The 26168-nt window shown below is 41.9% G+C and overlaps 1 long non-coding RNA gene across 1 annotated transcript in view; it reads left to right on the top strand.

The window, feature by feature from the left end:
• LOC108790032 overlaps positions 1–26168 on the top strand; it is a 127302-nt gene that overhangs the window by 50322 nt on the left and 50812 nt on the right. The window contains exons 2-3 of the long non-coding RNA XR_001941433.1: positions 3990–3995; positions 6910–7035. This is a non-coding gene — a long non-coding RNA (uncharacterized LOC108790032). The remainder of the gene's footprint in view (positions 1–3989; positions 3996–6909; positions 7036–26168) is intronic.

Below are 26168 nucleotides of genomic sequence, written 5' to 3'. Positions count from 1 at the left end.
TATTATCACATAGGGGACTTCTTAGCACCCTATGTAATACATTACAGTGTCTCTAAGACCCCTAATGTCACCTAGGGACCCCCCAGAGAAGCTGATGAAGCACAGATCTGCTTCATCAGCTTCTCTCCGGTTTCTGTACCGGAGAGTGACAGAGGAATGCAGAAGTGATGTAAGATACATCACTTCCTGCATTTGGAGAGCGGAGGGAGATTGCGTACTGACCTCCCTCCGTTCTCAGTGCACAGAGCCGCCGCATCTCCCGTGATGGATGATGCCCGGGATCGCCGGGACAGCGAGAAGAGGTAAGGGGGGTCAACCTGACTTGCATCATACAAGCGATCGGGCGTCTTTACAGATGCCGGACCGCTTGTATGTAAACGGCCATCGGTGGCCGCTTAAAATCCTGGCGGTTTCCCGCTCGTGCGCGACGGTGGGGACGTCTAAAGTAGAGCTGCAGGTAACGATTATTTTCAAAATCGATTCGTTAGCCGATTATTACGTTCGATTAATCGGATAAAAAATAAAATACATTTTAAAAAATGCCTCCGGTGATGGGACTACTAGTTTGTATTGAGATTGTAGTCCATCACAGGAGCAAGCTTGGAGCGGTGGAAGTAAACAAAAAAAACAACTGTGGTGCAATATAGTGAAATGGAAAGTGTAAAATTATACAGCAATGAATGCAGAATACTGCCAGCTATAGAGGACTACAAAACCCAGCAATAGTACATTATACAGCGCAATGCAGAATACCACCAGCTATAGAGGAGCACAACAAATCCCAGCAATAGTACATTATAGCTGGCGGTAGTCTGCATTGCGCTGTATAATGTACTATTGCTGGGTTTTGTAGTCCTCTATAGCTGGCGGTATTCTGCATTGCGCTGTATAATGTACTATTGCTGGGTTTTATAGTCCTCTATAGCTAGTGGTATTGCGCTGTATAATGTATTATTGCTGGGATTTGTTGTACTCCTCTATAGCTGGCGGTATTCTGCATTGCAATGTATAATGTATTATTGCTGGGATTTGTAGTCCTGTATACAGCGCAATGCAGAAAACCACCAGCTATATAGGAATACAACAAATCCCAGCAATAAATTATACAAACAGTGTATAATGTATTGCTGGGGTTTGTATTCCTATGTATAATATACAGCACAATGTACCATCCGCTATAGAGGAATACAAATCCCACTATCCCAGCAATACATTATAGAACACCATGGGGGGTGGGGGAGTGCAGGCTTAGCTGAGCAGTCTTCCAGCAACTTGCTTCTGAGATTGGGCCTGTCTATCGGCAGCTGTCATCCCCCCCATGTCTGCTCCTCCTTACTTCTTCTCCCCACGTCCCTGTGCCGATCATGGATGTGGGCGGTCGGCGAGCGTGAGGTGGGGAAGCGTGGATGGGGGCGGGTTTGGCCGCTGCGATCGTGAGGTGGGGAGGAGGTGCGGCGCGTGGCATTTGAGGAGCCGTTAACATGGCCAACTAATCGAAAGCCGATTTAATCGGTGATTGAAATCGTTGACAACTTTTTCAATGATCGATTATAATCGATTTTAGTCGATTTTTAGTTGTTGCAGCCCTAGTCTAAAGACGCCCACCCGCATCCAGGAGGCTCCCGTCCGGCCGTCTTTCAGCGTTCGACGGACGGGAAGTGGTTAAAGGATCATTAAACCCTCACTTTTTTGCAATAGATCTACTGCTAGCAAACAGTAGATATATGCAAAAATATTTTTAAAAACCTCTGTCTCCGCCGTGCGCTCCCGTCCGAAGATCTGAAGATTCTCGCGTGGCCGCAAAGGATCATGGAGCGGGCGCATGCACAGTTCGGATCTTTGGCCGGGAGAAGAGGGTAAGGGTAAGTCAATGCAGCAGCGTGCACCCTCACACTCCATGAGACAGGAGTCAGCACTGGATCAGAGACCAGCACCAGCGTTGGAGGGACTCCTGAAAACTACTGGGAAGAAGATGATCAGATGTAGAGGCATCATTTAAGGTAAGTCCTCAAAGCAGCAGTGGGGTGGGGGGAATTTTGAGTTTAGTGTCACTTTAACGAATGATCACTTTCCTCTGTGTACTTTAAAGTGGAACTCTACATATGTTTATTTCAAGCAACCCTTTTGCTGTGAAAACCAGAAGCAGCCTGTAAAAGAAGAAATTGCACCTCTTGGTGGTGAGTCATATTTTCATACCGGCGCCACTGCTGAGTGTGTTATTTAGCCTGGGCTCTGTGGTGCCCTCCTGTCAGCCGCTATGTCACTACTGTGTCTTGTAGTGAAGTAGGCTGCTTTGGCTAAGGAATGGTCTCCTAGCGCAGGATGGACTACAGACGTCTTGTCCACTTTGAAGTTTTTTTGCATGTGCATCCAGTATCCACAACTAGTTAAGCTTCAACAAAGCTGCTGGAAGCTTGCTAAATGCTTTGCGAAAGCTTGCCGTACATACTGTTCTGCTACAAGCTGTAGAGCTCAAGGCTTAAAGCAGAACTCGGTGCAAAAAGATTATTAATCCTTGCAGTGGGGGGGCTATCCCTCGCATTGCAAGGGTTAACTGCTTGCTTGTGCCTAGGGCTGAAAATAAAAGTTATACTCGCCCAGTTCTCAGAGCCGGTAGCGCCCTTTTTCCTCCTCCTGCTACAGCAATGATAATTTTACTTTGGCGTCCTCACGTCCAATACACTCTATTGAACATTGATGATTGGAGGATCCTTAGACTGCTGCTACGGAGGGGGAGAGGTGCTGCAAGGACCAGTCTAATCGCAAACCCTCTATGTATGTTATAGCACTCTTCTCGAAGTGTCTGATTACTATCTGTGCTGGCCCAACTCCTGTAGCTGCTGGAGTAGGAGGTAAGCCAAATACTATGGTGTCACTTGTGTGACTTGAGTCTGCTGGGGCTGATGGAACCACATCAAAAATGGGGGTACCCAGCAGCAGTCTCTGGGCTTTTGGATGGCTACACCAGGCAGGCTGTTACAGGTAAATAACATACATAAAATATACAAAACATCTCATAGCAAGATTGTTGTTAAAAGGAATGGCCTGGTTACAGGGTCTCTTTAACAAAGGGACTGTGATTGCAGACGTATAGAAATTGGGTAAAAGGGATTAAATACCAATAGCTACAGGTAACATTGTCTCTGTGGAAAGGTAGCCCTGCGTGATTGTGAATTACAGGTAATATGCAGATGTAAGCCAGGCCATGATGGTGGTATGCGGAGCACTAATTTATAAAAAATTAAAAACTGTCAGTGTAGATGATTAAAATATATAACACGGCATTAGTTGCTGGACTAGTATTATGGATGTGTAACATTTGAGAGGAATTCTAGGAGCAGATTCATAAGATAACTTCCAGATTAACAAAGGAATTCAAGGAGTATCACCATGGTAAATGTATGTAGACACAGAAATTTAGGGAGGACATTTTATAGAGGTGTTTGTGTGTCCATTATATAATTTATAATGTAGTGCCAAGACAGCCAAAAATGTGGTGCATCACTTGCTTCTCTCCTCCCCACTGCTCTGTGTCCTCACCAATTCCCCCTGCTATCCTCCACCAGTGTCTGCAAAAATCACAGGGGACACAGAATATGCAGCTTCCAGCTGGGGAGGAGAAGAGCTTTCAGGAGGCGAAATCTCCTCCCGCATCTCCCTTCTCGGCCTCCTGTCACAGGTGGAGTAGTCAGGATGGAGAGCGGAGTACAAACACTCAGCGATCAGAACGGGTCGCTGAGTGTTTGTAAATAACTGGAGACAAAGTAAGCTTAGTGTGTCCCCAGTTATAAATGAATAGGAAGTGTTACCCATCACTTCCTGTTCATTCTTGATTGTGGACATAGTAACTGATACTGTCTCCACAGTTTATGGATGGACAGGAGCACACTGTAAAGAGCCTTCCTGTTCATTCAGTGCTGGGCCTACACAAAAAGATTTAGGACTCTGTGTCCTCAATCTCTTTTTCTATCTTAAAATGGAAATATCAGGAGTCTGTCTAGACCTCTGATATTTCCCCAGAGCCCCTAACCGTAAAGGAAAAAAATAATAAAATAATTTTAAAAAGGTTGGGGAAAAAGTCATTTTTGGTTTCGGCCAGACAACAAATTGTAATTTCCGGTCTAGGTCTAAAAATGTGTGTACTGTAATTGCTTTCCACCTCCTACAAGTGCATATTTCATATTATGGAACAACTACTCTTCTTGTCACGTTTGCCCAGCGCCATAGCACAGTGTTACTTTAGCTTTGTTGGGTGTTGATGGATTAAGGTCAGACCTTGCTGAAACATCTCAAGTGTTTGTCATGAATACATTTTCTGTTCATTTACAGTATTACAAAAATTAAACTCTGTTCTCCGTCAGACTCAGTTCTTTGTTGAGCTGAGGACAGGCGTTTGTGAATTTTACACTTATCTTCATCTCCTTTAATCTTTTGCCAGTTGGCCCTGAGAGTTGGATCTGTCACACCGGGGGCAGGAACTCTGGGACTGATAAAACAATGTTATTTGCACATGGGCTTGGTGGACCATAGCTGTTCTGTGTTTCAGATGTGGGCATATTACCACCCATGTGTGCACAGGTCAGCACATGTTGAATACTTCAAGACTTTTGCTGCTCAACATCCGGTGCCTGAAATTTATAGAATTTCTACACCCCACTGTAGGTTGTTTGTGTGGTGTTTTTTTTTTTTTTTTTTTTTTTACCCCTCTTCTATGCGAAGTTCTTGCTGAAAGACGTGCATGCCACCTCCTGACTACCATTTCCACTTATCAACTAAGAGAATCTGCTTTCCATGTGGCTTTGTGATTGACTAAACTGACCGAGAATGGAGACTGGCTAAATAAAGCAGTAAAGTACAAGAGTATTTCTATAAATAGTCCACTGGCTGTAAGATTGGAGAAAAGAGACTTAAATCAGACCTAAACTCCATGTCAGTTGGACAGGCTATGTTAGGTGTTAAGACTAAAAAAAAAAGGCACACCATGTGACCCTCTTTCACCCACCCCCCCCCAAAGTCATGTGTTCCTATATTGGGTCACATGACCTGCTGATGCTCTCATTGAGGACAAGGACCTTGGCTTAGTCTTCATTCACTGAATGCACTTCGTCAGCTCCCTGGTGCATGGGGCAGCATTAGGCCAAGTGATCCAGAAACAGAATTTTTTTGCGTGTAGCAGATAGGAAGGTTTAAACTGATTTCAGTATAACCCTCCTCTTAAAGGACCATTATATTGAAAGATAATGTATTCGATAACTGTATTAATACATGTCATGAGGGTGTTTAGCATATGAATTCCTGTCCTGTTTTAATTTCACATGCTTTTTTTTTTTTTTTTTTTTTTATTCACAATTATGTGCAGGCCAAGCTGTCCAGTAAAAGTGACCATTAATAGGGTTGGGATAAACCATAGAACACTGCCAAAGGTGCTCACATAGTTCTTCATTTTATTTTAACTGTTTTACCAAAAGAGGGAAAACTGTTGCTGCAACCTGATAGCTGGAGTTGAGCTTTTTGTAAGTTGCTTAAACAAAGTCCATTAAAACTACATGTTTCTCTCCAAGACTTTCCTGTTCACAATGTGACGGTGCTACAGTGACTGCACTACAGAACCAACTGTGTTGTCACCCTATGAAAAAGGGAAATGGATGGCTCTATTGTCAGGATCAACGGGTAACAAATCTATGTACAGTAAAAACTGTTATCCGGTACCCATGGGAATTGGTAGATGCCAGATAACTGTAATTTCTGGTTGCTTGAGAGTTACTATTAAAGGAGAACTGTGGGGTTAGGGCTTTTCCCCATAGTTCTCAGGGTAACGGGAGGACACAAACTAGCGTCCTCCTGTCACCCTATGCTCAGTATACCGCGAGCTACAGCTCGTGGTATACTGAGATGCTGAAGCGGATTCCGACAATTATGTCTGGATCCGCCCAGCTGCGTGAGCGGGGAATCCAGCCCCTCCCCTGTCACGGCAGAGAGCCGTGACAAGATCGAGAAGTGAGCGAACGCCGGTATGTGTTCGCTCACTTCCCGATCTACTGAGCCGACCTGTGACAGTCTCATTGCCACAGGTCGGCTAGAACTATGAGGTGAGTGAAAAGCACTCACCTCATAGTTCTCAAACGCTCAAGCAACCCCCTCCCCACCCCTGGCCCAATCATCTGCTGGCTGGGTTCTGCTATTGCCATAGCCAATAGCAGGCTGGCTATTGCACACACAACCACCCGGTTAATGGGGAGCTTACTGTAATAGGGGCACTTGGAAAAACAAACTGCTGTTTCTGGCCTTATCCACAGGGGTATGCACAACTGTACAGCATGCACGTCCATGCAGAAACCTGCGCCTAGGAGGGACAACTGGTGCGTGTAGCCGCATGCAGCTTCCTGTTGAACTCGAAAGGATGTGGCAATGCATCGACCTGAGCTTGCACTTTATACAGGTACAGATGTATGCCCTTGGATGTTGACAGTCTATCTTAGGGCATACATCTGTACCTGTAGGGATTGTGCAAGGGCACACAGCACCAGCTGTCAGACCCGGGTGCAGGTTTTCTGAACGGATGTGCACACTGTATGCTTGTGCACATCTGTGTGAATGAGGCTTAATGCTCAGGACGGACTTTATCACTTGTCATTTTATGATTTTATAAGATGAATTGTATTATATGCAGTGTCCTAGCTGGTTACATTTTGCACGAGGACTGCTGTCACAAAGTATCATGTAGACATCTTTCGTTTTGTTGTTAACTCTTAACTGGTCATTGCTAAAAAATCCCTTTTGCTTTGTATTGCTGAGATGAGTAATTGTTGTGATGTATTGCTATTCTCCAGATATGATGATGCCTTTTAGATATAGGATAGTTCATGCATTTAATTACTAATTTGTTTGTTTTTTTTCTTTTTAAAGGAGTCTTGAGATTTTGATTTCTGAATCGCTGTGTACTTCCTCAAGGCTTCAGAGCACTTTGAAAAAAATGGATGAACTGTTCCAAGGAACAAAGCTGGGCTTGTCTGACTACAATGCTGCAATGTTCAGGTTGGTAGCCTCCAGTGATTTAATTGTGCATTATGAATTTGTTCTTGTAATTCACGGAAGAGGTTACATTTACTGATGACACAGATAATAATAAATTGCTGAAATGATACAAAAATGTGAAGGTTTACGTACTAGTTCCACAGGTAAGGAATTACAATGTCAAAATGTACCAAACTGCTGTACAATATAAAGATAATCGGTTTACCAAAGGAGTTTTTTCTTTGTGTTTAATCTTTGCGCACTTTCATGTGGACTTAAATCATACCAGTGGCATTTTCTTCAGGTTTTCTTCATTTCATTCTATGGAGGCTAGTTAATGTGATTGCAACCCAAATATCCATATACACATGCCTTTTACTTTTATTTAAAACAAGATTTAGTCATCATAGTTTTTATTATTTATTTCTGCTGAGAAGATAATATATAGAGACCTAAAAGGAACTTGGACTCGCATGGACTATTCATTTAGTGTGCTTGTGTACTGTTTTTACAGCACATACACCAGCAGCAGAAATTATATGCATGCCACTCCTTGCATAGCAAGGGTTAAGTGCTAATTTTTGCCTATGGTCAAAAAAGTTATTCTCAACTGATCCTCGCAGCCGGCCAGCTCTTATACTGGTCCCTGGAGCCTCTCGCCCCCTCCTTTGCAGCAGTCTAGAATTCCTTGAGCCATCACGCCCAATGCAGTGTATAGGACGCGAGGACACCATGGGACATACCATTGCTGCAATGGAGGAGAGAGGCTGGAGGGAGCACTCCTGGTTTTAAGGATTGGGTGGGTATCTTCTTAATTTTTGTTTTTTTTAATGTTATTTTTGATCCCTATGCAAAAATGAAGTTAACCCTTGCAGTGTGGGAGTAGCCCCACTGCAAGGGTTGATACGATTTCTGTCCAGAGTTCTTTAAAGGTTCAGTGCAGGCATCCTTGAAGACTGACTGACTGAAAGACCCAGTTTACCAACATGGCTAACTGCACTGCTAGCTTAATCTTTATATCAGCTAGTTTCATTAATTTCTATATGTCACTCAGAACTGTATGAGTTTAGTTATTTTATTGATGTATAGTTTATCTGACTTTGTAGCTAAGTACATTCATGTAGGTAACAGTAGTAATAGAGCTTTGGTTCAGCCAATAGTTTTTTTCTTTCCACTTTTAGATAAAATGGAGGGATATTAGAACATAGTGTCAGGTTTTTACTAGGATACATTCTGTGTACCCATCGCACTCAGAACCTCTGCTCCATGAGATAAGAAGTGAGTGCAGCAGGTGTCAACAGGGGTGGCTTCTGTCAAAGTATAAGTAAAGGATGGACACCGGCACTCCAAAGCAAATCCAGTACGTCTATTTATTCACGTGCTTGTTGCAAATGCAAAACACAAGATACATCAGGCACTTTTTTGCCTGATGAAGGGGATCCTGTGAGACCCCGAAACGTATCTTGTGTTTTGCATTTGCAACAAGCACGTGAATAAATAGACGTACTGGATTTGCTTTGGAGTGCCGGTGTCCATCCTTTACTTAGGTTTTTACTAGGGGTGTACTGATACTAGTATTGGTATCGGTGCCAATACAGAGTATTTGGGTGAGTACTTTTACTTGTACTCACCCAAATGCTCCGATACCGGAACTTCCTGTCAGAGGAAGATTTCCTCTGACCGACAGTGCCGTAGGGGAAGATGGAGCCAGCTTTCCGTGCGATCAGGAAGCTGGACGGTGAGTAATGACCTGCCTCCCGTGTTCCTGATTGGCCGGGAAGCCGGCTCAATGATTGGCCAGGAAGCCAGTTTCCCAGCCAAGCACAATCAAGCCAGCCAGACAACATGGAGCCAGCTTCTCGGGCAGTCAAATTGCCCAGGAAGCCGGCTCCGTGCCAGCTGAAACACCAGTGTCGGTACTCGATACTGAAAAATTGGTGTCGGTGCATCCCTCATTTTTACTACTGTCTGTGGTCAAGTTGGTGACAAGTGTCTCAAAGACAGGACATAAGGGTAAATATGCTCAGTGGGGATGTAGACATCAATAAATACCTGGTAGAGAATGGTAGCTTTCAAAACGGTTTGGGCCAGTCTATTGCTGGTATGGTATGTATGTTGGTACTGTTTAAACCTTTTATGGTGAGCAGATATGCAGTGATATGCCAATAGTCTGACATGACTCCTTCATCAAGGACAATGGACATACGCAGGGCCTGTTGATCACAGGTTTATTTTAGTCATGTTATCTGAGAGATAACAACCATTGTGTCAGCAGAACCGATCTATCACACACAGATCTGAATGCGGTTAAAGGTATATAACCGCAGGAGAGTCTGAAGATCTAAATCCAAAGGCCATTTTCACTGTTAGATGCCATTTCAGCACATAGCAAGCTGTTTCACTGAAATGTTTCTGAAGAATTCTGAACGGAATACTGGAAACATGATCTCTCTCCATGAGTTGGAATTTATCCAGCTTCAGTGCTGATCTTGCCCCACTTGGCTTCAGCTTGTCAAGATACATCTTCCTATTCAGCTTGCTGTTGCTACCCGTGTGAATTAAATCACCCTTAGTTACTGAGGAAGAAAAACAATCAAAAAAGCTTTTTAATGCCTCGTAATGTGAGGAACGACATTCGGAGAGAAATAATGTTCAGCTCCTCGCTATTGTCAAGAGATCTGATCAGTACAGTATATAAATTGTAAAAAAAAAAAGTGTGTATACACCGCCTGGCCAAAAGTCACACACTCTCTTAATATTTAATTGGACCGCCTTTAGCTTTAATTACAACACACATTCATCATGACATCATTTTGATAATCTTGTGTCACAACATTTATCTATGTCCTGAGTTGCATTCATTTTTCACCAAGATCTTGTAGTGATGATGGGAGAGTCAGAGCTCTGTGTAAAGTCTTTTCCAGCACATCCCAAAGATTCTCAATGGGGTTAAGGTCTGGACTCTGTGGTGGCCGATCCAGGTGTGAAAATGATGTCTCATGCGCCCTGAACCACTCTTTCACAAAGTGTGCCCGATGAATCCTGGCATTGTGATCTTGGAATACGCCCAATGTGCCATCAGGGAAAAACCTGGTCATTCAGGTAGACGGCCAACCTAATTGTTTTTGGGCACATGATGTTGCTGAACCTAGACCTGACCAACTGAAGCAACCCCAGATCATAACAGTGCTCAAAATCTAGGTGGCGTTTTTTCTTTTTGGTGTGTGGGTGTAATAAATAAAATATATGTGTATACAGGGCTCAAAATTTCAAGTCCTGAGCTACTAGCCAGGCCTTAAAGTTACTCGCCACCAGTTGCCCCACCTAACCCCTACCCTGCCCCAGACTTAACTCCACCAGGTCAGTAATGTAACGCACAGAGCAGAGGTCAGTAATGTAATGCACAGCGCAGAGGTCAGGGTGACGCGCAGAGGTCAGGGTGACGCGCAGAGGTTTCAGTGTATTCAGACCCCCTTCACTTTTTTCAATTTTTTTGTTATGTTGCAGCCTGATACTACAGTTGTTTACAATGTTTGTGTGGGGTTGCGTGGTGCTCATTAATCTACACTCAGAACCCCATAATGACAAAGTGAAAACAGATTTTTAGAAATATCTGTGAATTTATTAAAAAGCAAAAACTGAAATATCACATTGGCATAAGTATTCAGATCCTTTGCAACAACACTTGAAATTTAGCTCAGGTTCCTCCCATTTGTCTTGATTGTTGCTGAGATGTTTCTACACATCGATTTGGAGTCCACCTGTGGTAAATTAAATTGATTCGACATGATTTGGAAAGGCACACGCCTCTCTATAGAAGGCCTCAGGGCCGGTTCATACCACAAAGACTGCGTTCCAGAGTGTTGGGCCTCTGGTCCGGCTCCCTGCATTCAGGGGTGGGAGGGGGCATGGCGGTGCATTGAAGTCAATGCCACTGCAGCCATGCTCCCTTGTGTTTTAAGATTCCGCAGCATTCAGCCACAATTTTTCTATGTGCTTTGTTGTCTTGGGGGTTGAGGTTTTTGTTCTGCGTTTCCCAGGCCCACACCCATGTGTACTAATTTTTTTTGTCTTTTTTTTTCCTGTAAATTTTTTTGTGGGGGATGCATCCACAGGGAAAACACAACTCCCAGAAAAAAAAAGCAAGTGATTTGAGAAGGAAAAAACTTCTTGGAAAAAAATCACCAGTCCATTCAGTGACCTGACTTCCTATTTACAAACTTTAAAAAGTCTAGCTTTACAGTTATTGAAATGTTCACCATTTTTCACTGTGTAGTCATGTTGACCTGATCAGTGGTGTAGTACTCAACATGTGGTTATTATCCAGAGGCTTCCCTTCAGTACGGTGTACAAGTAGGGCGACTTTGGCCAAATATTTTTGAGAAATTCTCCTTACCAAAGGCATATATTCAGTTTTTTACCCTTATTGCTTGAAAGTGAATGCTTCACCTACTGGACTTTTTAAAATGGCACATGTTTTATTTTCCTAAGCAGAATACTGCCCTTCAGACACAGCACATTCCCCCCTACTGTACTGGAGATGGAAGCTCTTGTTGGAATGTAAAGCAGCATGAAAGTGCTGGCAGTACCACTTACCAGTAGAAAAATATTAGACAATTGTCCCATATATTCTGATAAGGGGCAAAAAGCATTTTACAGGCCTGTAAGTGAATAGTCCTATGCTCATTGGCACACAATCCATGATTAGCACTTTGCATGTTTCAGATACCCCCAACCACTCTTAATCTCGCATAGTTTGGAAGCATTTAGCTTCAGTTTTATAACCGTGCTAAATAAGGATTGGATCAGCTGAAGACCAACGCAACAAGATCTGGCAGCTCCTGCGGTTATGAGCTTGTAATGCTCTTGGTGCTTAGCTTGCCCACAACCCTTACAGAAGTCACAGGCAACCAGCGTTAGTTACTCCTTATCCATGGCCATACTTTGTAAACAGTCCTGCTCTTCAGGAGAGCCTTCATCACTTCCCTCCTAGAAATAGCCTACTCATTATTCTGAAAGTAAGACATGAAAATGTCACAACCGTATTTCATAATATTTATATACAAATTCATAGCAAAAAATAAATATTCGCATAATGGTATTTTTCTGTTCTGGAGAACTTTGGCACATCATCAGAAGACATGGGGTGGAGGCACAGGATGATGCCAAAATATTTGCTTCAGTCCATGTAAAACAAAATGACTGGTCTGTACGCAAGGAAATGTCTATAAACAATCTTGTAACATGCTTGTGTTTATATGTGAATATACTTCCTTCAAATCTGCACATTTATTATAAGACATCTACAAGGCTCTATCAGGCTTGTTTAGTAAAGCATTGCACAGAGCAGTTGTCATCTCCAAATCAAGTGACTTTTTTAGCAACCATTCAGATCAGCTAAGGAATTACATTTGCCCTTACTTAATTTGTGTTTGTATCTGAATAACGTACCTCCGTTTGAAGAGTGACCTGACGTATAGTTGGAAATCCTGTGTTGATTGGGGGTTTGAAGGTCCACCTAGGTGCCTGCATGATTTGGCGTAGCACCCTCATAAATTGACATTGTTCTCTATTTTTGACCAGTAGGGCTATGCTGCTTGTGGACATTCCCTTTGTGTTTGTGACCCACGTCCACTGTCTTTCCTCTCTTATCCTGATGCCCTGGTAGGCACCAGGATATGTTATTTTAGTTTATGGTGATGCTGCACTGACCATGAAACCGGTTTTTACAAGTGGTTTAGCGCGATTTCATAATTTCAGTGGTCCCTTGACTTCCCAAATTTGAGATTTGCATAATAGAGTATCTCAGGTTGTAGGTGCTCTAGAGGAAAACCAAATCGGGGGTGTAGGCCCCTGGATCAGTTTTTTAAATGGCTTGTCTCAAGAACATATGAGATTTAAGTTTTTGTTGCTTACAGAGGTTAGTCTTACTTTTTCCACTGAGAGAAATCATCAAAACATGATTCTACAAGGGGTGTCAAAAGCTTTGCGTACAGTTGTGCTTCTTAATATATTCTTGCAAGGCCATTGTTCATATTTCACCCATAAACTTCCTGTTTACACTGGCAGAGATTTTACTGTTGAGCTTATTGCAGTGACTCAACCCAACCAGTGAGATTGGCCTCCCAGCTAAAGTGATTTCACTAGTTCCTGGAAAGATGAGACTAGTGCATTCATACGTAAAGTAAATCTATCGCCGTTACCAGGGAACCCCTCAACCTGAATGAGTTGCACCCCCAATATAATGTGTGTGCCTAACTGACCTCTTGAGTAAAAGTCCTGTTTATTTGGAGAGGAAAAAAACGTTCATTTTTTGGATTGACACACGCGCACACGATGTTATCAAGCTTATTGCCAATCCTTCCTGATTCTGCTTTCTAGATATTCCTAGTCACTTGCTAAATAATTTCAAAGAGAATTCCAAAGGAAGGATCTGTCCACTATAATCATATGATCAGTTTAGATTTTCTTCACGTATATAGTGTAAAGACATTACACTACCAGCTACTCTTTGGGTGTGTAGTACCAAAACCAAAGTTAAAACACCCAGAGCCCAGGTCAACGTGGACTTGAATAATGCTTTTCTACTATAATAAACAAGGTTATAAATAAAGGTTTTCTAATGTTTTGGCTCCCAGGATTCAGCCTACATATGCAATCCTGGATGAGGCAATATGTGTCTGATTAGTAGACCTATCCTTATCATACTATTCGAGCTATGCTCACATGGCGAGTTGCATTTCAAATATACATGACAATAGCGAGAAGAAATGTCAGTTATTCACTGCGCTATTTGTCGTCGTAGTTATTTGCAGATTACAGCGTGACTGTTTTTCCATTGCCTACATGTGTCTGTCACTTGCCTAGCTAGAGATTCTGGATGTATAACTGGCCACAGCAACAGAGAAGAACTGATTTACATGTCTCGACCCACATATATTTAAAGTAAAACTGTCAGATTTAAAACAAAAAAAAATAAACAAATGTCTGGATCAAGGGTTCCGGCACTTACACACCTCTCCAGTGGCCCTTGTCTTTTACTTCCCCTCCATTCCAATGCTGCAGCCTCCATCAGTCTATGTTGCAGTGGACTCTTCTAGTAGAGTCCAGTGTCTGTGCATTCTGCTGTGACTAAATCAGCCAACCCTTGCATCACTGCTGAGTCTTTTGTTGGCATAGGGGGTCGGAGGATGTAACCGCAGTGCCATGGCAGGGGACGCAGGCATCCAAACGGTCTGTAATAGACTTGCCTATCCTAGGTTCCAGGTACGTCGTTCAGCGACGCCTCCTCTCCAACGACGTGACGTGGCTCCTCCCACGCAGCCGCTTTAAGCCGCGAGGTTCAATTGCCCAGCGTTCGAGTAATGACAGTAACGCTGGGCAATTCAGAGATCGCTACAACCCAGTACCGCAGTGGGGGAAAAGCCTTTGTTTCCCTTGCTACTGTGTGTTGGATTTTGGGGAATGCCTTTCCCACACTACCACTGAAGCAGAAAGACACTCTGCTATATCCGCAGCTGTGATCCATTAAGACTTGCATAGCCTGCTACCTGTGATCTGGATATTACACAGTCCTGGGAGTGGTGACTGACAGGCAGCAGATCTGGAAGGTAGAAAACATGAACCACCAAACATATGAGCATAAATGCTCTTCTGTTGTGGGAGCCTTTTGATCTGGATATTTCCTAACCTGACAGGATCAGTATAAATGTAACTGAACTGAGCAACCTGTTGCCTAGCTTTGTTGATTCTTGAAATGCTAGTTAACAGGCTCTTGCTTCAGTACTTTGGGTCACTGATTTTGGAACACAATTGCAGCAAGTGGCCATTGTGAAGTCGGGGGCATCTTATCTGGATGCTTGTTTCAAATCGTTGGCTCTGAAAAGATCTAAGGCCTGAGAGTCTGCCTGAAGGCCTGGGAACTAGTATTTCTTGTAGTATTTCTGTGCATTGCAGTGAAATATGGGTATATGTGTGGCGTGTTTAATTCTGAATCCCCGTGAAGAATAGAGAGTCCCTCTGCACTCCTTAGTGTTCCTGGCCCAAAGTGTAATAATGGTGCTTGTAGTGACAATCACGGCTGGCACAGTGCACATAAACAGTAGAGAACAGGAATCACCAGCACTCGATAAGTAGTTTTCAAATAGTAAACGTCCATTTAATCGGACATAACGTCACAAACGAAAGAACCAACGTTTCGGGGCCCGCACAGGGTCCTTTCATTAGGGTCACATTGTTACCCGCAAAGGGTCCTTTCATCAGGGTCACATTGTTACCCTGATGAAGGGACCCTGTGCGGCCCAGAAAGGTTGGTTCTTTAGTTTGTGACGTTATGTCCGCTTAAATGGACGTTTACTATTTGAAAACTACGTATTGAGTGCTGGTGATTCCTGTTCTCTACTAATTCTGAATCCCAACGCATGTGTACATTAAAATAAATTCACCTGCGCTATAGCTTACCACGATGCATGTGCATATGCTCAACGTTAATCAACTGTCCTAACACAATGCATCTCAGTGCAGGAAAATATGTGTTATCGCACTCAAAGGTCTTCGTGTTTGACAATCAGCAGTCTTCTGCTGTAAACATCTAGCTGCTGTAATGTCCTCGCATTAATGTGCTTTTGGTTGCGTTGAGGCCACCTGACTCAAGTCTTGTTCTTTATAGATCCACAAAAACTCTACTCCATATATGGCTTTGTACCATAACTTGCACTGATGAGATCAGATAAACAGTTGCAAAGCAGTTGGATAAAAGCCTGTGCTTATTTGGCTGTACAGGAGCATGAAAGGAACAGTATCTACCTACAAGCCCAAAAAAGTGGAGTGAAAGAAAAATAAGAGTTTCCACCAGCAACAAACTTTTTTTGTTTTTTTTCTAGTATGTTTGAAAATGAAACAAATGTTATGATTGACAATTGGCAGCTCCACCCTTTTTATATATACTGTACGTCTTTAAAGTGAGGCTAAACTCAGGAGTCAAATCTTAAAAATGCATTTTAGTACCTTTTTTTTAAAGGAGAACTATGAGGCGAGTGTTAAAGCCGATTGTGTGGCAATGAAACTATCGCATGTCAGCTCTATAGATCAGGAAGTGAGCGAACACATGCAGCTCCCTCACTTCCCGATCATCTCTATGCAGAGAGCGGTGACTGTCAGTCATCACTTCCCACAGGGCTTCCCCTCTCCGATCCCCCAGTGCTGACTGGGGAAGGGGCAGGCATAGCTGGCTCTGCCTCTAGATAGAGCACGCTGTCACTCAGCCAGTTGGGTGGATCTCAACAGTATTGTCGGGATCCGTCCTGGCTGCGGCGTTCCCAGTATATAGCGGGCAATAGCACGCTATATACTGAGCTTTGGTCACGGGAGGATGTTGGTATATGCCCTCCCGGGACCATAAAGGACTACAATCTCAATACAAATTAGTAAACTAAACGTAAGATTGTAGTCCGTCATCGCAGTGAGCTTGGAGTGGTGACTACTTTATAACCCACACAGGGACCTTGGAACAAAAGTAGTCACCCGCCAGAAGGAAGGAAAGTGTCGGCACCAATTCAGAGATGATTTGAGGATCTACAGCCGAGTGATACACAAATGAGATAAATGTTTTGGTAATAGTCAAGTGCATTCAGATTTAACTCCTGAGTTTAGCCTCTCTTTAAGACGTACAGTGTATATAAGGAGGGGTGGAGGTGCCAATTGGCAAACAATCAATCATACCTTTTTTTTTTTTTTTTTTTTTTTTTTTTTTTTCCATTTTCAAACCTACTAGAAATAGAAGAAAAAAAATATCCAAAAAATAAAACTTTGTTGCTGTGGGAAACTTCTCTTTTACGCCACTTTATAAAGCCTTTATATTATCTTACGGTTTAATTACGCTTTTGCTCCTTATAAATAATTAATTGATGATGATCTTATTGTTCTAGTCCAGTTGGGCTGTAAAGTTTTTGGCTCATGTCTTCAGCTTCATCCCTTCCATATGCTGGCTGGTTCAGCTTGTAAGTTGTTGGGGATACTCTGCAGTGACATATGTTTTTCCTCTTGTAACCAATGATGTCATGGTGGTGACCTCTAGCCTGCTGTCACAGGCGGTCCGTTACCATAGTAGCGGGTCTAGTTGATGTTTCGGACAATTTTTTTTTCCCACGCAGAGGCTGAAAGAGTTCAGTGTTTTAGGACAGTAAAAATTTTCAGAGAACACTCAAATGAGCAAACTGGTCTTGAAGCCATGACATTTTCTGCAGCTCCCAAGTAATGCATATTCTGGGGGCTATACCACCCACAGTCCATGCTGATCGTCTAAATATTGTTCTTGAGTATACTTTTAAGTCCTTTTTTTAAGAAAGAATTTTAATGGATTTTTCAGATTTTGAGGATGTCAAGATCCTTGTCACCAACAAAATACCCTGGCAAGTCCAGCGATATTTCATACTTTCCAAATATTTTTTTTCCAGCTCCTAATTTTCTCTCCATTATGCTTTTGTTTTTTTCTCGCATTAAGGAAGTGTGCTTAAAACCTCTACCGCAGTGACGTTTTTGTATTGCATTCTACAGTATGTTATAATCTTGCCCACTATGAACATACAGTATTATACCAATGTTTCTGTTCCGTCTGTTTTTTAGCTCTTGTGGAATTCAAAATGTTAAATAAAAAAATAATGTTAAAAATGTATATATATATTTATATTTTAATATCAGTCATTAATCAGATCTGCAGTAATTGAATTATCTTTATATATAATTATTTACTTTGCTCAAGTGAACCTGTTGGTGTGATGACAGGCCAGTGGTAGATGTCCTTGTCATGTGAAATGTAACTATTGCACCAAATTTATTTATTTTTTCTTGCTCCATTGCCTACTTTAAAAAAAAAAAAAGTTATTTTCTTTTTCATTACCAATTTGCAGGAAGTTTTTCCACTGAGGTGTGTAAATTACATTATTTTCCTTTTTCCTCCTATAGGATGGATTGTAACTACATTTCAATTTTGGTCATTTTTTTTTCGTTCAAAAAGATTTGTTAGTTTTTAGGCGGATAAGCTTGTGCACATTTCAAGTATCGGTCTCAGAATGCAGTACATGTATTGTGCGCAATGAAATACAATTATAATCGTAACAATAATCCCAGTGAAGTCCAGTGAAGTGACATCAAATACTCAACATCAATATAATCAATACATTAACACGGACATCGAGTCAAGGTTGCAGAAAACTAGTCAGTTATCTGGTTCTTGAAGGGGGGGGAGGGGGATGCTAAAGGGGAAAGGGTTAGAAAAAAATAGATGGGGGGGGTGGGGGAAGGGGGAGAGAGAAAAGAAGTGAGGAAAAGAGGAATATAAGGGGGATGGAGTGGAGTGACTTGGTCGCCATCTCTGGCAGTGTCATCACATGGTCAAGGAATCCACATTTAAAAGAGGGAGGAAGGTATGACCCATTCCATGGCTCCCACAGCCTCCTAAATGGCACCATGGCATCTCGTTGGATTGCGGTAAGCTTCTCAAAGAACATCACACATGATACTCTACGCTTGACCTCAGCAAAGGGCAGATCAGGGGACTTCCAAGCTTTCGCAATGACCCGTTTGGGTTCTGTAAGAATGAAGATAATCGGTGTTGACAAACCGTACACACCACTGTTTTTTTTTTTTTTTAAATGTAATGGAGCTTCCAAAGGGTCCTTGCGAAATGTCTTGCCAGTGACCGTATATAGGAGTTGATAGACTCTCTTCACCTTAGGGCAGGACCACCAAATGTGAAGGACTGATCCCTTCACCTGTAAACCCCTAAAATAATTCGGGGAGTAGGATGGGATAGCTTTCGAGATTCGGAGTGGTACAAAGTACCACCTAAAGAGCAATTTGTAATTGGCCTCTATCTCTTGGACATTCATTGAACTTCGAGAAGTCGTTGCTCAGATCTGGGTCCAGGTTTCGGAGGAGATAGAGCAACCCAGGTCTTGTTCCCACTTGGTCTATGAAGGGAGGGGGGTGTGTAGTTTATCTAGCAAGAGGGTATATAAGGCAGATATAGTCCCGGAACCACCGGACCCATATAATAAAAGCCTCTCTAAGGGGGTAAGGGGAGGAAGGAGTCGTAAGGAGCCTAATCAGGCCAACAGTAAATGTTTAATTTGCCGAAATTGGAAGACCGATCTAGGAGTCAGGTGGTGTCTAGCTTGGAGTGTCGGATATGGTATCATTCCTGTCTCGGAGCAGAAATCTTTAACTAAGCTCAGAGAGGTAGCGAGCCAAGGCTTAAAGGCGGCGGGGTTGGAATAGCCCGGTAGGAATAGTGGGTTGCCATGGATAGACATCAGGGGAGAATGAGGGGACATCCAATCCAAAGGGCGTATCGGCCCATCCCAGATTTTCAGGATATGTTTGAGAATGGGGTTAGTGAGATTTCCATGCACCTTGGAGGGTTCAGTAATTTTTTTTATGAAGAAGCAAGTAATAAAAATTAGGGAAACTTTATGTACAGTGTAACATAGTTGAGATGTTGCTACAATACTTATCAGATGTTATCATTGCCCATAAGAACACAACAGTATATGACTAATAACTGGCAATCTCTTGGAACGTAATATAAACAATTGGGGTTGCAAGTATATTTCTTCCTACTCTGACACTTTGGTGCCACCCCATCTTCCAGGAGTTGGAAGACAAAAAGTGAGTGCAGACACCCAAATCTCACAAGTGGATAGGAACAGAGTTATGAATTATGGCAGATGAGAACTCGCTGTCAGAGTGTCCAAGTCCTAGAAGAAGCCAAGGGATGGCAGTTGACTGCCTAGTCCTAAGGTCCAATACACGCATGTTAACATATAAACCTGCAACCCAATACACGACACTAGCAGGCAACACACCTGCATTGCAGCAATCTACAATGCACATGCCATGCATTGTGATGCACTCCAAAAAAAGGGCTCCTGTCCTGTCCCTTTTTTTTATATGTGTTGACATGCACTGCCATTCAAATGAACGGACTGCCTTAACAGAGGTGCAAAAGGAGGCTGCTAGTCTGGAAGTGACCTTAGTGACGGCTTCAGAAAATGTCTTTGTTCCTGGGGATCGGAGCAATTTTTCCATTTGTGCTATGTGTTTGTTTAACCATAATTTCCATCTTCCTCATTCATTGCACCTACACATATTGTATATCGTTTTTTAAAAGACAAAATGAGCTTCAATTAGGAGTGACATGTGCATATATAAATGCTTTTTTTTTTTTTTCTTCAATCAAAACAAATGCAAAAAAAGGGGGGGGGGGAAAGCTCTAAATCTTTTAGTTTTGACAATGTGTACATAATTACTGTAGCTAACAAAGTAATTCATAAGAAATTATTTTTGTCCTGATTTATAGGGCATATCATATGTCTGGAACCCAGCAACAGCACTAACTTAATGAGCTCTCCGGACCAACGCTCATTTAACATCATGACGGGATTATTCAGTCACCGGTCTTTAACAAACTGAGACTGTGATGGATAAATCCCGTCATCGGTCAGGAAGGGGTTAAGACTGCAAAATATTTCTGTCCAAATCATGGGAGCAGCCTGACACGACCCTGTTCAAAAAATACAGAACAGTTACTGAGTGATATCACAGTAAACATGAAGGATGTGACTGAAAGGATCACCGTGTGAAAATAAAGGGAGGGGGGCTTTTTGTTTTGGGTTTAGTAAGTTAAATTCAGCATTCTAAATGAGAGTAAAAACAATGCTATGCGTTTTTAATCTTTTACCTTTTTAACCTGTTGATCTTAATAAAAAATGTTCTGATTAATTGTGCAGTACCTACCAGCGCGCCAGCTATTTTTTGGCGTTTGATTTTTTTTGTGTGCTGGAGTTTATAAAGGGGGATGACCTTTGCCACTCGTGCAGGGGGGAGGAAGGCAGAACAATCACTAAATCACATTTAACAGTCCATTAGACGTACAGATTGAATATTTTTTAAGAACAGACTTGTAGTTGTGCAGTTATGGGATGCAGGCTGGGATATACAATGAAAATATAATTGTGCAGAAATTGCTGATTTTTTTTTTTTTTTCCCTTTCATTTAGTTGCTGGCTCTGTTTCCACTCAGAGCTGTGCAGTTTGCTCTGTGTGTTTACTGAATGTAGGCTTAATTCTTAGAAAGTCTGTTCAGCTGTTTTCGAAGGAGTATAACAGCCATGTGGTCCAAGCTGTGAATGAAAACATGGAAAACAATCTGGTTAGACCCAAGCAATAAGTTCTATATGTACTGTATAACAGGGCTGGACAAACCCCAGGTGCCTATCTGTTGAGGTTTTCTCTAGTTGTCAATGGAGGTGGCTCCTAAAGAAAAATCCTGCTGGCTCCTGGATTAGACAGACTATCTCCTAAATTCCATATTAAAGGAGAACTATGAGGTGAGTGATTTTTACTCACCTCATAGTTCTAGCCGACCTGTGACAATGAGGCTGTCACAGGTCGGCTCAGTAGATCGGGAAGTGAGCGAACACATACTGGCGTTCGCTCACCTCTTGATCCTGTCACAGCTCTCTGCCGTGGCAGGGGAGGGGCTGGATTCCCCATAGTTCTCATTTAATTTATCCACCCCTGAGGGGAGATGTTCTTGCCTCTTCTTTTTTATCTCCTTGTCTTTACACTGTTCTCTTGTTACCTGCTTTTTAAAGTCACCCCCAACGCTGCTTTACAGACTTACCTTAAATGATGACCCTTGATCCAGTCATCTTCTTTCCAGTCATTTTCAGGAGTCCATCTAGTGCTGGTGCCGGTCTCTGGTCTTCTGTGTCCCACGGTGTCTGTGCACGTGCTGTGCTGTGTGCATTGACTTACACTGTGTCTCTCCTTCTCCCCACCGAAGATCTTTACTGCGCATGCGCCTGCCCCATGATCCTTCATGGCTGCTCGAGAATTCACATCTTCGGACAGGAGCGAGCGATGGAGACTGAGTTAATTAACCTGTTTGGTAACTTTTTTTTAATGTTTTTGCATATATAATTCTACTTGAAGTATGAAAACTGTAACTACGATGTAGCTTATTTTTTACGATGCAAATACTAAAAGCCTTGAGTTATGCAAACTAAATGTTTGTCTGTTTTCTAACTACATGTTTGTCTCTGTAGCTATATTTTGCTGTGATGTCTATTGTTTCTGTTTGTGTGTAATTATGCTCTCAAGAATGGAAGCGATTTATTTGTGTTTAGACATATGGTGTACACATCCTCCTACTATGCACTGTGCCATGTAATCCGTGTTGGGCCGACCATTGAACTTACTAGATCATCTCTTGCGTGCCCCTAAAATAAGTCTAATACAAGTAATATATTCACGGCATTCATATTTTATTGCCTTTAGTATCTCAGGAACGTCTAATGAATGAAGATGTGCTTTGTGTATTTATGGAGTAAATTGTGTTAGTTTTATACTATTTTTAGTGTTCAAGTGATATTAAGTCAACATGGTTTTTCAGCTATTTGAAATTCTTATGAAATCATTTACAATAGATGCTGCTCCCTGATGTTAAATATTTTCTGCAAAATCAGATGGTCTCCTGAGCACTGGTCGTGATATCCTATTTTAGGGTGGCCCCTTTCCCTTGCAGAGTCCTTTTGGAGTCACCCTTGTATGTGCTAGTAAGCTCTGTGTGTGTGTGTGTGTGTCTCTTACAAACACACAGGCATGGCAAGGCAAGCCACTCCCCTCTTCTTCAAGCTAGTATATGGACAGCTGCTGGAGACTGTGCTATCCCTTGAGAACTTGTGTTGGACAGGAAGTTCAGGAAAGCTGAGCTGAGAGAGTTGGAGCTATGCAGAAACATATAAAAACAATATGTGATCAGCGCCAGTAAGTAAATGCAAATAAGAGCTACGAGGCACTCAAGATAAAAAATATCTAAAATATGTATTCAGAAACATGATGACTGTAAGTGTTTGGGCAAAAATGTAAATGTATATTCGTTTTAACTGGCTTCATTATTGGAAAAAAACATTGGTACTATTTTCATCCTGATGAGATGCTGTTTAGGGCTGCAACCAACTAATCGATTAATCAATAACGAGTATAGTTGTCAACTATTCTCATCGATTAGTTGGTTGGATCCCATTGCTCTTTCCTCCACGCTGGGAGGAGGGCACAGCAAACAGTGGGTGAGTGCAATAGCCAGCCTGCTATTGCAAATTGAAATGGCCAATCGCAGGCTGGCTATTGTACCAGCCCACTACCAGCTGTATTTACATTCAGCTGCTGCCTGCTGAATCTTGCCACTGGCAGCTTTCATTCCCTGGCTGAAGCTACTCAAGCGCCATGTACTTACAATACAATTATTTAAAAAAAGAATTAATAAAAGGTGGGGGAAAAAAGCAATTTTCTGTTTCAGCCTGACAAATTCTGCTGGGGCAGGTGCGTTGCAGTGCTATTTATTTCAATGGCGCCCCAAACGCACCTCCTACCCACAGTGTGATCGCCCGGTACCACGATCAAGTGTGATTGCAAAAAATTGTGCATGCACTTTTATTGTGAAGTAAACTTTGTAACATTGCACTTGTGTATTTTATTTGAAATGAAGGATTGTTTTTTTTTTTGTTTTTTTTTTATCTGGTTAGTCAAAAAACATAATCGGCCAACTAATTGATTATTAAAATAATGATTAGTTGCAGCCCTAATGCTATTTGTTACATTATTTCCCTATAGCTAGTATGTAGCTTATGGTGATGTGCACCAAATGGAACTGAAGAGCCATTCCTCTTAACCACTGCAGAGTACAGTATGCTGTCTTTTCTATATTGACTTGTCATTTATATCATCCAGGAGGATGAGTAGCAGGACTGAAAATAGGTGCGGGTAGTCATTTTTTTATTTTACTGAAACCCTTATTTCTATGGGGCATGTTTTGGTGCTCCTTTACAGATATGGGATAAGTTATTGCAATCATACTTGTTATGATGTGCTTTTATCCTTTTAATCTTTTTGCTTTTCGTTGGTTTCTGTGGAAACCTCATTATTTTGATTTATTTTCTGCTTCTACTGTTGTTTTTTGTGCTTTCTGCTAGTTAATATGCTGGGTTCCTTACCCCACCTAGCTCCATGTGCATCTGATTTCCCAGAATCTGTTCTTCCTCTCAGGCTTTTCTGCAGAGATTATTACAGGCAAAAATATGCTGATTCTATGTGGGAAAACAAGAGATCCAAGAAAGATAATATGTGGTGAAGCCGCTGCTACATCGAAAAGGTGTTTGCCGCTGGCCTCCTAGATAAAACAGGGAATTAAATGGGAACTTGATAGCCAGATGGCTTCCAATGTTTTAAAGGGTATTTCCAGTAATATAACATTTTTGATAAAAGTGTTTTAACAAACAAAACAAAAAGTTGCAAAAAAAAAATCAGTGAATTTAGGTGACTGCCGTGTCCCTTTTTTTTTTTTTTTTTTTTTTTTTTTTTTTTTTTTATAGGAACGGCACACTAAGGCTGGTTATAACCAGTAGAATTTTGTTCGAAATTACTTTTTCAGAACATTTGTTCAGTTTTCTAATAGTTAAAATTGACAATTGTTTTCATCTGTAGTGTCAACAAAATTCTAACGGTGAATTTGGTTTTCCTTTGGGGGAGCTCCATTCATTCCTAAATCAGATGTTAACATCGAACAAAATATTGAAAGACATTCTTCAAGATCTCCGATAGGATGTTCTGAGCAGATTTTCATACGAACAAAAATCTACCAGTGTATGGTCAGCTTAAAGATTACACATTAAAAAAAATATATCAATATATCAAAAATATATCAACTGCAGCAAATATCTCATCTCAAAGTTGACAGACTAGGAGATGTCTGCCGGTCGTGAAGGTGAGAAGACTCAACAGGTTCTTTGTCTGACAGTTGCACTGCTACACACAGTTCTTACAAACCATAAGGCCCCTTGTTTTTTCAGATGGTCTTGATTGGAAGCTTGATACTAGTCTATGGGCAGGCAGATGTAAACAGACGTACACTGTATGTCCATTTGCATCAGATTCTGTTCGATTCCGTCTAGGTCCGGAAAAAATAAAACGGGAACGAGTTTAGTTTAGTTTTTTTTTGGGGGGGGGGAGATCAGAGGTAAAAGGATGTAAACGGATGCACTAACCTTTTACATCCGCAAGCCCATGGACATAATTTGGGCTCGTTAAGCACTGTGATAGAGGGGAAAAAAACTGAGTGGACACAAAAGTGAAATCCGTTACATTCTGCTCTGATGCAAGAGTGGATGTCTTCACAAATCCCTTGCTGATCGGAATGGAAGTTGCCCATGTAAAAGGGGCCTGAGGGTTAAGCAGGCATATGCAGAAACACTGCTGCTGCATAGGGAGGGACAGATGACCTGAGAATTGCAAGCAGGCTTAAAGTGATGAATAAACTTTTAACTCCTGAGTTTAGTAAGTACCTTAACAAAATTAAATTTAAATTTGTGTATCACTCAGCTGTAGATCCTCAAATCATCTGTGAATTGGTGCTGACACTGTCCTTCCTTCTGGAGTGTGGCTACTTTTGTTCCCCTTGGTCCCTGTGTGTGTGTGTTGCACAGTAGCCACCGCTCCAAGCTCGCTCCCGTGACTATAACTTCAATACAAGCTAGTAAACTAAACATAAGATTGTAGTCTATAACAGGAGTGAGCTTGGAGCAGTGACTACTTTACAACACACACACAGGGACCATGGGGAACAAAAGTAGCCACCCTCCAGAAGCAAGGACAGTGTCAGCACCAATTCAGAGATGATTTGAGGATCTACAGCCGAGTGATGCACAAATAAAGTACATCTTTTGTTAATAGGGTAATGTAATGTTTAAGATTTATCTTCTGAGTTTAGTGTCATATTAAAGCAGGAGCTTCTCTTTTATAATAAAAAAACTTTAACTACCCTAGATTTTTAATGGATGGGGAAATCATGATGTGTCAACGATGGGCTTCATTTAGCGCTACATGTCAAGAGTTAGTCAACTGAAAGTACTGGCTGTAAAGACAAATTCTAGGAAATGACCATTATGGTTGCTTGACACAAATTATCTCCTCTTGAACGCAGTGTATCTTGACCATGAAAGTGAGAATTGTTATGTTTTGAATCTTGTTTGATCACATTCTCAGTGTTATTTCTTTAGGGGACTTTAGCGACCTCTGAGGCATCAATAGTTTCTAGTA

This window comes from Nanorana parkeri, unplaced genomic scaffold (assembly GCF_000935625.1).
Source record: "Nanorana parkeri isolate BGI_ZX_2015 unplaced genomic scaffold, ASM93562v1 scaffold439, whole genome shotgun sequence".
Classification (NCBI taxonomy): domain Eukaryota; kingdom Metazoa; phylum Chordata; class Amphibia; order Anura; family Dicroglossidae; genus Nanorana; species Nanorana parkeri.
The sequence above is the reverse complement of the archived record's forward strand: the minus strand, read 5'-3'. Positions and strand labels throughout refer to the sequence as shown.